Source organism: Canis aureus, chromosome 4, assembly GCF_053574225.1.
Source record: "Canis aureus isolate CA01 chromosome 4, VMU_Caureus_v.1.0, whole genome shotgun sequence".
Lineage (NCBI taxonomy): Eukaryota > Metazoa > Chordata > Mammalia > Carnivora > Canidae > Canis > Canis aureus.
In genome coordinates this window covers 49,340,111-49,354,076 of record NC_135614.1, presented here as the reverse complement: position 1 = coordinate 49,354,076, position 13,966 = coordinate 49,340,111, and positions in this window count along the sequence as shown.

Below are 13,966 nucleotides of genomic sequence, written 5' to 3'. Positions count from 1 at the left end.
AATCTGACTTCCATTCTTGTAAAATGCACTGTAAGTTTCTTTTGCTTCCTGAAGGATCTCAGAAATCTGTGATTTTTATTGTACTTGTGTCTATTTACTCGCATCATTTGAGTTTTGTATACTAAAAGACAGTTGTTTTATTTCTAAATCTGTTTGACGTTTTTCATTTTATTATAATTATATAATATAATTAAATATAACACAAATTAATGAAATTAGTAAAAGTTAAAAACTACATTGGATATTTTATAAAATCTTGAAGAAGAAAGTATATAAAGATGGCTATTAAACTGGAGTGGGCAAGATGACTACAGAATATTGGGAAAACTTATTAAAAATCTAGAAGTGTTCTATGCCAAATGTTTTTAAATTCTCATACAACTTTAAAGAAACAAATGCAAGGAAATTAAGGTGATGTGCTATGGGACCATTTATGAAGGAAAGACCAGGTGCAATTTCAGTTGTTTGTAGACTCACATCAAAGAAAAGGCCTTGGCTCTTTACCAAAGATTCACAATTAATACACCTTTACTAGCAGCCCTCCACTTATCTGACTTTTTATGATTTATTTATCAGCCATTTATCCCAACTGCTTTCGAGGAGAGTTACCACTATGGTTTTATTCTTGAGGTATGTTTGAATTTAATAGACTTTTGTGGCTTAGTTGCAAAAAAAATAGTCACCACCAAAATTTTGTGTTCAAGTTATAGTAAGAGTGGTGAACATTTGAATTATAATCTTTGGAACTTGCGCTGGACATTTTGCATCTGCTCCTTTAAATCCACTCTTCAAATTTCTCTCCTCTGTGTCTAGAAGTCTAATCTATAGAGATTATACTGGTGGTGATCCCTTGGCCTCTGGCTTCTAGCGGGATTAGGTGAGTATAGTCTTCCTGTAGGAGACTGGAGAGCTGGAGGAGTGAGGCCTGAGAAGTGGTTCTTCTGATTTCCTTCTTGCAAGGTCACCTTTAGCTAGGTATGCCCCCAAATATAGGTCACTCAAGGAGGATCCTACTACATCACCCTCTTTTCTTCTAGGTTTTGGCAACTGCTCCCATTCCTTCTTTGACCTAAGGATGGTAATATCCCTACTGCTTTTAGATCCAGGTTACTACTCTTCTCCTTCTGTATATCCACATCTCTGTACATCAACCCTTTATAAATAAATACTCTTCAAATTATTCTAAACTCATCCATAATGCATATACTATAGTCTGAAATAGAATCTAATGAAAAATATGTAGGTATTTGTGGAAATCATATAGGTATTTGTCTTTCTCTGACTTATTTCACTTAGCATAATGCTCCATCCAAGTTGCCATGAATGGCAAGTTTTGTCCATCCACGTTGCCATGAATGGCAAGTTTTCATTCTTTTTTTATGGCTGAGTGATACTCCATTATGCACATACATGCACACATACCCATACATACTATATTTTTATTTCCATTCATCTGTCAGTGAACACTTAGGTTGTTTCCATATCTTGGGTACTGTAAATAATACAGTGAACATGGAGGTGCATATGTCTTTTGGAATTAGTGCTTTCATTTTCTTACTTTTTCTCTTTTCTTATGGGCTAATTTTTTTATTTCCTCTTGTGTATTTATTTTTGTAATTGGGTTTGATTTGATTTTTAAATGAGTTATCATCTATCAGGAAAATATGGGAGGAACACAAAGATATATATAGGTATTGCTGCAGCTTGTCAGACTATAATCCTTCCAAGGTAGAGTGGTGTTGCCAGTAGAGCCCAAGGAATGATGAGACCTTTTTGATTGATACGAATCTTTTTTTTAAAAAGTTGTGCCCCTATCCCTGGGTGGCGCAGCGGTTTGGCGCCTGCCTTTGGCCCAGGGCGCGATCCTGGAGACCCGGGATCGAATCCCACATCGGGCTCTCGGTGCATGGAGCCTGCTTCTCCCTCTGCCTGTGTCTCTGCCTCTCTCTCTCTCTCTGTGTGACTATCATAAATAAATAAAAATTAAAAAAAAAAAAAAAAAGTTGTGCCCCTAAATTTTCCTCTGTGGGGATTTGTTGGGCCATTTTCTTATCTAAGGCTCAATTTCCTTCTGTAAAGCAAAGATGATAGCAGTACCTATTTTATAATGTTGTTGTGAAGATTAAAGAGCATGTGAACATGAACAGGGGGAGGGACAGAGGGAGAGGCAGAGAGAATCTCAAGCAGACTCCCCACTGAGCATGGAGTTGTCACAGGGCTCCATCCCATGACCCTGAGATCATGACCTGAGCCAAAACCAGGAGTCAGACAATTAACCGACTGACCCATCCAGGCACCCTTCAACCTTGAATAATAAACGTCACATTTTCCTTAATAGACATTTCTTGATCTATTTTTCTTGAATAGATTTATGTGTTTTTTTTTTTTTTTTTTTCTGGTTGGGGAGGAGGCAGTGATATTCCTATTATTACATCCTATGTGAAATAATGCTTTTATTTGTCAGGCACTGAAGCCATTTACATTTCAATATTGTGTTTTTGCTTTAGCATTTTGAAATTTAAATGAATCTATTACCTTGTACATCCCTTCTATTTAAAAAGTTTTGGTAATGTGCTTTTATAGCATTCCAAAGCAAGTCAAGTTATGCAGGCAGTCCTCACATGGCAGTGTCTTCATCTGTATAGGTGGTTACAATATATAGAAGTAAGATGAAGATCGCATTGTTTGCTACTGAGGGCACTTGAAGTGGATAACTTCTAGGATTTGGCTTGTTGCTTATGTAAATAGACAAAATTACTATCATGTAGAGATTGGTCATTTTCTTTAACACCAGGTATGTATAAAACATATGTGTGAGTAGACAAGTATATGTGTATATATATATATATATATATATATATATATATGCATGTGTATATGTGTATTTGTATTTCATCCTGTTATTTTTAAGTAATTTGCTGAAAAGTAATTTAAATTCTTTTGTGCGGGTGCTGTGGTAGCCTAGATAAAGGTAGAACAAGGTGGGTTCAAAGGACCTTTTGCTGGTGAATGTGGAAATCTAATGGATCAACTCTTTTTATTCTGAATTTTACTTGGGCTAATGACTTGGGAGCTTGACAGTGGTTAGAAACTTCAGACAGAGCTTTTAAGTGTTGAGTCTGTAGGGAAGCTCTAAGCCAGACACCATGGACATTGACAGATTTGTGTTTTAGTTCTGTTGCATTTACATGATGGATTGTGAAATAACAGGGCATGAATGTGATAGTTTAGTTTCACATTAATCAGATCCTGCTTTATTGCCATTACAAAAACTTCTGGGGTCATGATCCTGAGGGTCTGTGATTCTGAGTCTCATAAATATGGTTTTATAATGTCCATGTGAAATTATTAATATTAATTACTTGTGGGTTTTCCCTTGGTGTTAAACTCTCCATTGCTATTTGTGGTTTATTCTAAATTCTGTGGTTAGATTTCATGGTGTTCCTGAGATTGTGCACTGAGATAGATTTTTGAGTTGCTGTGTACCATATTGAGAGGCATACTGGCTTTTAAGCCTCTGAGCAATTATCCAGAAACAGAAATGCTTTGTATATAATTTTTTCCCCTTGTGCCCATAAATTTTCCTTTGTGGGGATTTGTTGGGCCATTTTCTTATCTAAGGCTCAATTTCCTTCTGTAAAGCAAAGATGATAGCAGTACCTATTTTATATGTTGTTATGAAGATTAAATATGCTAATGTTTGTAAGGGAATAAGCCTGGTGTGGCATTTAGTTAGTTCTAAATAAATGTCATCCACAAAAACCATTGGTACTCTCAGAATTAGATAATAGGCTACAACAAAACTCATAGTCATTTTAATTTGCCAATGTGAGCATTTGTGTTTCCATACCCCTTTTTTTTTTTCATTCAATGAAGACTAGCCCTAGACCTTGCATCAGGTAATAAATAGCAACCCCTGAAAGGTCCATTAATTTTTAGAGGCCATATATACACCATTGAGTGAACTGGGTCTCTTGGTTCTCTGAATGATATCCTAAAAGAGTTAACACTTTTTTTTTTCAAAAAGAAAAAGTGGTTTATTTCTTTCTCACTACTATTTTCAGACCCATTAAGCTCTAAGTAATGGTGAGGCTTCCATGGCTGCTTTGAGGAAGAAAATATATTTTTTATTTTCACTCCAAAGTACCTATTACAGCTCTATCACTGAGTTGTTTGTTCTTTGGTTTCCATCGAAGAGATTAATTCCAGCAGGGTTGTAACAAAGTCCTCTTTCTGTCTTTCATATTGCCTTTCTATTATCTGACTTAACATTTACTGATTATGAGAAAGTTAAATCACAGAGTGTTTAATAAAATAGTTAAATAAAAGAATTAGATAAGATGAAAAGCATAACATCTGTCAGAGGCTTAAAGGGCATCTTGGATTTTTTTCTTCCATTGTACACAGCTAAAAGAAATACCAATTTTCAGGATAACTCCTGGATTGTGATTAAGAAGGAGGATGAAAGAAAGGGAAGAGCACTGTCTTGTGGGTGGAATGAACTTACAGGATACCTAGGCTGCCATATTATTGGTAATGAAATGTATGAACCCAAAAATGCTTTTGAATTTTAGTAACTTTTGAAGATTAAATCCTAAACCTAGGATGTAGTCTGTTTGCCTGTTTAATGGGTAATATTTCTTTCTTACTTCATCTGTCATTTCACCTGTGAAATGGTGGGAGAACCTTTTCCACAAAGTCACAGCTCTTTAGAAGGATGGATGTGAGGACCACAGCTAGTAAAGGCCTAGCATTTAGTAGTTCACTTTGCTCCCATTTGTGTTGGTTACTGATTTTCAACAAGTTGTCCAGTAATTAATGAATTCACACTCAGATTTATAGGTACAGCTTTATCAGTGACCTTCAACTTAGAGCTCTTTTGTACAAAACTTTAGGATTAATATGATGCTTCTCCTGTACCCTGGGTGGAAGAGGGACTTCCTTTGGGTCTACTAGATTAAAACCCCAGGACTTCTGTATGACATCGAGGGAGGTTACTTGTCAATGCTGATTATGATTTTACGTACAGAAACTTTGATTAAGTAAAACATGCTAGATCTTGGAGAACCCAACCCCTCTGCGGCAAGCAGAGGATATTGTGACCTGTCTGCAGAAGGTTTTGCCCAAGGTTCTCCATTACTCTGGAAAATGCTTATTTTATTTTATTTTGGTCTTTTCTAGTTATACCTGATCTTGGTGAGGTTTCTTTTTCTCTGCTCTTGGCCAGGCTGCCATGCTCTACATCATTAACCCTAAACTCTGGGGAACTGATCCCCTGACAGCCTCTTTGATATTAGATTAGATCCCTTCCAGGCTGCATTTAATTGACTGAGTTCCTAAGGGGAATAGCTGGTTCCTGTCTCCTCTCTATTTGCTTGGCCACTCTTCTTTAGTAGCTGGCTTGCAAATTCACTGTGCCTCCGTGAAGAAGGAAATGTGACAGATAAAACAAATGCCTATGATTCTGAATTCTCCTTTTTTCCCCCTTCTAATAACATGTCTACAGTTAGACCTGTCAATGAGCATCTTTGTTCTTTTTGAATCCTCTTCCTCCAAGTAATAAGAAAGTGACTTCTTTCTTTTCTCTTATGTCCTTTGCAATGCACCTTATCTATTTTTCTGAAAATGAAAGACGAGAATACTGGTAATTAGAACACCCGTTCTTTTTCTTTAGCTCAAATGTCTTCACTTCTGTTTTTAAACTTTTAAAATCTTTCCCTTTTTTTTAACGACTCTAACAATGTTAACATTTTTGCAATCTTTCATTTTCTTGCAATGTTCAAAAAACTAAAACCATCTTGTTTTCTCCCCAATTTAAAAATAGCATGTGCTCAATCTCAAAAAGTCAAACATTATAGAAATATATAATAAGGAAAATAAAACATACCCATAATAATGTCACTCTTTTTCCTCCCCCAAAACTTAATTTTTATTTTTTGATGTCTAATTCTCCTGATTTATGTGTGTATGTGTGCACACACATTATTATAAATTATATATTATATATATAATGTTTATTTTTAATGGTAATAATACCACCTTCCAACAAATTAAAATAAGTTTGAGGGAGTGGTAGTTAAAATTCATGCTTACTCCTTCTCTAAGACATACTTAGAGGCTCCTAAGCAAACACCCTAGAATCTAGTTTGAATTGAAGATTTATGATTGGTTGAAAAAGTTAAAATCTGGTCGAGTCACAGAAACCCCTCTTTCTAAGTCCCTCCCATCACCCAGTAGAGCTCTGAGATGTTATACATGTTCCCTGATGCAAGCTGCTGATATCAGTTTCTCTGTTCTTTGCCCTTGGCCTTCATTCTGTCTATGTGCCTCCCTTGAGTTGAGACCAAACTGATCATTGAATTTGGACTTTTCTGTTTACTACCTGTGTGGCCCTGAGAACATGTCTTGATCTACAAAATGGGAAGAGTGCCAGTTATTGTGGTTAATTTTTGAATTTCTCATTGTGTCTGAATAATCACAATTGAGAGTTTATGAGAGACCCATTTGCAGAGCATTAGTTTATCTTCTCCTTCAGGAAGAAACAGAGCTTTGAGATAGAGATAAGCTGGGCAATGATTAGGTTTACCTCTCAACTCCCCAAACTGTGCTTCACCCTGAAACCAAACTGTTTAAGCTCACTCTGCCTCTCCACCATACCCAATGTTATGATAAATTTCTTTTATAATCTGCTTTTTTCTCCTGATATAAGAAAACGAATTAGTCCTACTTCAGGCCTAGGGCTTTGGATCATGACTTTGCAGATGTGCCAATGAGTTAAAAATAATTTTGTGCTGGTCAATAGAATACTGCCAGAGTGGTGCTCTCAAGTTTTTTTTTCCTGACTAAATAAGATAAAGTAGCTGAACCAATAATACCAGCCTCTCTTTTCTCCTGGGTCTTAGCATGAAATAACCCCATGAGGAATTTTTCCTACCTTTCATTCTGTGTGTAATCCTTGGAGGAAAGGCACAGGGAGAAGCTCGTCCTGCTCAAGCGAGCATAAATTATGAGAGGCCCTTTAAATTCTCTGAACTCTAGATACAGACTAGAGCTGTTGAAATTCATCTACTACATTAAGGAAAAGCCCCAAGACCCAGTAGGATCTTGATATAATTTGAATCCTAAGTCTATTCGAATCCTATAGCTTCTCCAGGGATGGGAAAGATGTTTCTAGAAGAATCATAACATCAGGCACACTGTAAACTACATTTATCCCAAAGCATGACTTGCATGATTTTTGAAACCAAGGATGGACAAATAAGTGAAGGGGGCTTGGAGATTGGAGATCTTTTTTCTCCTTTGTTCTATCATAGCAAATAAATGAGCTGTGTGTGTGTGTGTGTGTGTGTGTGTGTGTGTGTTCCATTTAAAAGCTGCATAATTTGCATAAACCATGTGGGTTAGCTAAGAAAAGTTAGAGAGGTGGGAAATGAATGGAGTTAGTCCATACACATCATTCTACAACACCTGTAGTAACCCTGTACCGGCAAACACTTAGAAAAAATTACTGTAATGATGGTGGATGGTTTTGGCACCTTTCAGAGGCTTCTTGTTTCTTTATTTATATCCTTTTCCTGATTCCTAAAGGATCCTTATCACTCTATTACTGTATAAGTTATCACTGTCTTCATCTGTGGTGACCTTTTTATTCCCAAAGCCAATGGTACTGAGTCTCTGAGATAGGGAGGAGAGGAGTGTCTTCTCACAAGAATTAATCCGTTTAATTTGGCTTTTCAATAGTTGCAACTTTTGATTTGCCTTTTAAATTTTTAATTGCCCCTGATCTTGAAAAAAATTGAGAATAAATCTTTTTAGGGACTTTTTGGAGGGTAACTCAAATAGCATTCACCCAATTTCATATTTAAAATTCTTTCCCATTTATGCTAATCAGAGAGTCAGGATTGAGTTAAACACCTGAGTTCTTTTTTACTTTTATTTCTTTTTTCTTTTTTACTTTTAGATGAACTTTATAATTTATTAAAACACATTTATGTCATGTCTGTTATATGCCAGGTATTTTTTTTAACATTGAGAAAATATAATTTCTATGCACAAGTGAAGTACTTACTTATATCAATAGAATATCAAGTGGAGGACACAAAATATAGGACCAAGCCAGGATTAAGCCTGGAAAGCCAGGGAGACTGGAGAGGAGGGAGAAGCAAACAGGATGGCCCAGAAGAAATGAGATTGTATAGAGCTCTGTAGACCTTGCTGATGGTAGATATTCAATAAAAAATGATTAAGTGGATGAAAGGACTCACAGTTCACAACTTCATGTAGCTTATGGTCTGAGGAATAGTTTGTTTTTTAACATTGGAAACTTAAAGAGATTCCTAGTTTAGTATGGCCACACATATATGTGCTACAAGTCACACATAAAATAAAGTGGCTCTCTTGATGATATATATAATTGATCTCATCTTATTCTTGGACTCTCATTTCTGCTGACAACAGAAAATATTTAAATTTAATGTTTAAAATTAATCTCTTCTGGTATAAAACAATCTTTGGGTAAATAGCTCAAAGTTCAGGAACTTAACAAGTTTATTTTTTCTTCTTAAGTAGCCTTTATTCTTCTTTCCAAGGTGATATCATGGAGGGAGTGCCCTTGGCTCAGATGCTATACTGTTTCTTAGCTGGCCTCTAATGAGGTGTTAGTCCATCAATTTACTGGGTTTCTGGGCAAGTAATACTAAGGCATGGTGTGTTTTGGTTTTTTGGCGGATGGACGTCATATTGGTCCCAAACTGCCATTGTGTGAGCAATCCCAAGCCAAACAAAGACACCATGCATATGTATTCTAGCTGACATGAACTGCAACTGACTTCTCTAGTTGATAACTATCACTGACAGCCAGACATCTGAGTGAGTCTTCAAATGCTTCTAGACCACATCTCTCAAGAATTCCAGCAGGGACTTCAGCCAACAGGGAGCAGAGCCAGGCTGGCCATGTTGTGTCCTGTCTAAGTTTCTGATGCACAGAATACATGAACATAACAAATGGTTGTTTTATGCCACTGAGTTTTGGAGTAATTTGTTATGTAATCCTAGTTAAGGAACCCTTTCTCCCCCCCTTCCTTTACCTCCTTTTCTTCCTTCAAAATATAAATTTCTTCAAAGATTCAGAATATTTGAAAGGCAGTCCTTAAAACAAGGAGTATTTCTTCAAGATCATAATGAATATTTTAATCATGGGGTATTTTGAAAAAGTATTCACTTTTTTTTTTTTAAAGATTTTTGTTAGAGCCAAATTATATGAAGTTTTTGTTGTTGTTGTGTTTTTTTTTTTTTCTTTTTCTTTTAAGTTCAGGACAATTCCTGCAGCTTCACCCCAGGCCAAAAGCTATTTTCATTAGAGAAAAAAATGTTTTTCATTTCCTCAAATGGTAATATGTGCACCCAAGTAAGTACAAAGTTGAAAGTCAAAAGTTGTGATACAGCTGGCTGCATTACTTGGTCTCTATCTGAATGTTAGTCGCATGATTATTGGAGTTCGTTGTCACAGCAGGGTGGGGAGAGGACATGGCAGCATCAAAAGGAAATTACATTTGCTAAAAAATATGGGTGAAAATGTCTTCAGCAATTACCACAGGTCGTCTATGCCGCACACAGCAAATGGCAGAGAAAAAGGACTTCCTGTGGGAAGGAGCAGAGAGGAGGATGAGAAGTGGGCTATTGTGCTGTGCAGAATCAATAGGGACCTCCCGTGATGCAGGCTTGGAGTAAACAGCGATATTAGTATAATGGACTGTAATAAATTACTCGTGTTTTTAAGATTTCTGTTTCATTCTTTCAGGTCAGCAAAAATGCCATCGTCTTTCCTTGCTTTGTGTCATCTGCACTACTCTTTAGACCCAGATGATTCCCATTCTATTCCAGCTGGCTGCCTTTAGATTTTTGAATTAACACTCAATATATTTTAATTCAATTTGGAAACTAATGGATGCCTGAACTTATTTAGCTCATCCATTCAAGCATCTTGAAGTGCAATTCTGATTGAGGCAATTTTTCTAATTACAATTTTAATTCTTCATTTTTCTATCTCTCAAAAAATTAAACTCTGCTCTATTGGTGACTGTAAAATTCTAGGTAAGCAGTATAAGGAAGTAGAATAAGTGGTTCTTCGAAAATTTTTTCTGGTGAAGTGGAAAGATAAGGATTAAATAATGTTAGATTTATGTCAATTTTAATGGTCTTATGTATAACTGAGCTTCTTTTTACCCAGATTTTAGGGGTAGTCTGGAGGTCAAATTGTGACTCTCCTCCAGAAAAAAATGAAAGACCTAAATTGACATGGTTAACCAATTAGATATTTCTGTTATGTAGTTTACAGGGGTTTTAAAGCGTTCAGATATTTGCATTTTAAAGACAAATTCAGCATCTTTCTGCTTCAATAAGCAAGTATATATTCTCCATGTCCCTTTGTTTGCTTTTTGAAAACCTTTGTTCACAGTGGGTGAGAATGCTGGATGCCAAAACAGAAAGTGGGATACTGCTCCCTCTCTACACAATAACAACAACAGCAGCAACAACAACAACAACAACATGTTATTTTTCTGTGTTAGCAAGAGTAAAGTACCTGGACGGCCTTTTAGTTGAACCATGTTTAATCAACTACAGTGTATGATGGTAGCTCTATTCTGGTCTGCTCATCATACTTTTCCATTTCTTCTTTTCTGAATTAAGGGGTGGCTGGAATTATGGTCAGGCCTTGGTTCTTTTATACATCTCCCTTGCACAGAAATTAGTCCTAAGCATGGGCTAATGAAACATGCAAAGACCAGCAGAGTCCTTAAATGACATTGGTATGTAGACACTGTGATAAAGAGGCTCACATTTTATGATAAGAATACTTGTTTTGGTTGTGGTTCCCATGTTTTCTACTATATTAATTTTAGAAGAAATGATACATAAATTCAGAGAGAAATAGTGTTGCAGTGATGGAAGGGGGACACAGAGAAAACATGCATGTCTCAACAGCATGGAGTTACTCATTTTTTCCTCCAGGTCCTAAATTCCTGCAGCCTTTCCATTAATTTTGCAATATACTCCAGTATTCAGCTACATTACCAGCATGTTTCTCTTGTGCAAAGGTTAGCATGAGTTGGGTTTCTCTGACTTGCAACTAAATCATTTTTAAATTGGCTTGCACAAGAAGGGGGATGTATGTAGGTGTGCATTTCCTTCTGTCATGGGAAATACATGGACTGGCCATTCCTATTACCTTTTCTTGGTACTCTTATCCTCTTTCTATAAATTAATTCAGGAGATCTTTATTAACAACCTACTATGTACTGTTTATTAAGATTACGAAGATCATAAGAAAAGATTTCTACTCTTAATGAGCACACAAACTCTATAGGGAGACTGATATGTAGATAATCACAAAATAGGCGTATTACCTAAAATATTCTGCAGAGCACTAGCCCTACAAATTATTTTGTGAAGAATGAGATTCCTGGCTTCATGACTTTCATAACTATACAAATTTGGAAAATATGTTAAACTATAATATCTTTTTAAGTTTCATAGTACATATAAGACCTCAGAAATATTACAGAAATGCTATCTCTTTAGCAAATATTTCACAACTTAATGAAAATGAAAACCCTCAGTCCCTAAATGACCTATTGATATTCCATGCAACTAGAGCATCTCAGAAAGTATTTGAATAGAGATAGCTATGGGAGAGTGGAGATGGGAGAATTAATTCGCCTTTGGAGAGGATGAAAATGGCTTCAGAGAGGACATAAGAATTTGAATTGGGAATTAATGAGTGAGTTCGCCAGCTCAGTTAAAGGAAAGGGTATTCTGGAAAAAATTACAAGATGTGAAAAGGCAGAGATATAAAAATAAAACTATGGTTTACTGGGAATGTATGACATCTCATGGGACTCCAAAGGGTACAGAACAGAATAATAACAAGAAAGAGATAAGAAAGGAAAAGAAGATTGGGAAATGTAAAGTGCTGGGTTAAGACAGTTGGAGCTCATGCTGTAGTGAAGAGCTACTGAATGTTCTGTGGGGAATGCATTATTTATTTCAGTCATAGTATAGCACTTAAATTTTTGGAAATATATTTTTTATTATTTAGGGCATTTTTTGCTACTGAAGTGTTTAAAATTTTGCTGATTGGCAGAGTGAGCAGACTAAAATGGAGGGATATAGTTTAGAGAGAAAGAATGAGTGTTTTTTTTTTTTTTTTAAGACTTATTTTTTTTATTTGAGAGAAAGAGAGAAGGAGTGATGGGGAGGGGCCAAGGTAGAGGGAGAGAGAGAATCTCAAACAGACTCCCTGTTGAGGTGCAGAGCCCAACTAGGGGCTTCATCCCAAGCCCCTGAGATCATGACCTGAGCCGAAATTAAAAGTCAGATGCTTAACAAGCTGAGCCACCCATGTGCCCCTAAGTTTTGTTTTTTTCTAGTCTCTAAAAGTTTATCCCCTCCAATATTCTATTTATATAAAGCCTAGTTTTAAATTGGAGCATGCTTGGTGATAAACAATTAATACCTTCTTATGTGAACTATTAAGGATATTTGCATTTTAATAAGTTCTATTTAAGATAAAAATTATTGGAAAGTCCCCTCCATTGCATTATACTAGTTTAAATTTCTCTGAAACTGATTTAGAATTCCATCTCCTCCCTAACATCTTTCTCATCACGTCCAACCCACTCATTCATTTAATAGGTACTGTCTGAGTGCCTGATGTCTGTTAGAATCTGTGGGGCCCTGAAAATATATAGTGGGAGAGCTCCCAAGTCTCAGTGATCTCAGAATCTAATGGAGAGATCACTATGAGGAGAGAAATTCCTATGATTAGGGTAGATATAATATTCGGAGGAGTAGTTAGGTGGAATATCTACTAGATCTGTGGTAGCTCTTCCCTTTTTGTTTATGTGAGGGGTCCGAGAGGGCTTCATGGAAGAGATGACATCTAAAACTAAATGCAAAATGAACAGGAATAATCCAGGCATAAGAAAATGAATGAGCAGGAAGTCGTTCTGGGCAGAGAGAAGAGAATGTATTAAAGAACAGACAGGAGACCTAACTGTTCAGTTTGGCCTTGAATACAGAGAGGATTTGTAGGAGATTAGGACTGAAGAGGCAGGCAGAGAACAAAGGACTCTCATATTACTTAAAGTCATTTGATTTTTATCCTGAAGTCTATGGGGCATCATCAAAGTGGTTTAAGCACTGATTCGATTTGTATTAAAAAACAGTAATCCAGGATAAGTATGGAGGTGGGGCAAGGAAGGAAGCTTCAAAGGCTACTGAAATAGCCAAGGCTAGAAATGTTGGTGCCCCCACCCAGGGGAGAGGTAGTGGTGATGGAAAGAATGAGTTAGAGAGAGATGGAGAAAGGGGAGAAGATGGGATTTGGTGTTTGGTTGGATATAGACATGAAGGGAAGGGAGGTGTGGAGATCTGAAAGGATTTTTCTATCCTGTAAAGTCAGTAGTCTTTGAATTTATTAAGTGTCTGATAAATAAAAATGTTTGTCTCATTCATCTTCTCTTTTTGTTTGTCTTCTTTTACCATCTAAGTATAAGCTTCATAGGGGTCAAGTTTGTGTTATATGTGGCATCTCAGAAAGCGCATAGTGGATGCTAAAAAGAAAACTAGTGACACCTTTATTTTTTTCTGAAGAAAGAATTAAATTTGCTTTTTTTTTTTTGAGTAAAAGCATTAAGTGCTATTTGCCACACTGGGCTTTGGGAAAATATTTTTTTCTACTTAATACAAACTAATAGCATTTAACCAGATTGTTGAACTTCTTTATTACTGTATCTGAATGTTTTAAAGTATTTTTGGTTATTCCATTTTCTCTTTCCATTGCCTTCTACTATCAGCTGAAAAAGTGCTTTTTCTCTCCTCTCACTAATCATTGCTATCATCTCTGGCAGTTAGCACTGATTTTCTCACTTTTCACTTCTAGGTTAACTCTGTCTTGTCAGAGCAA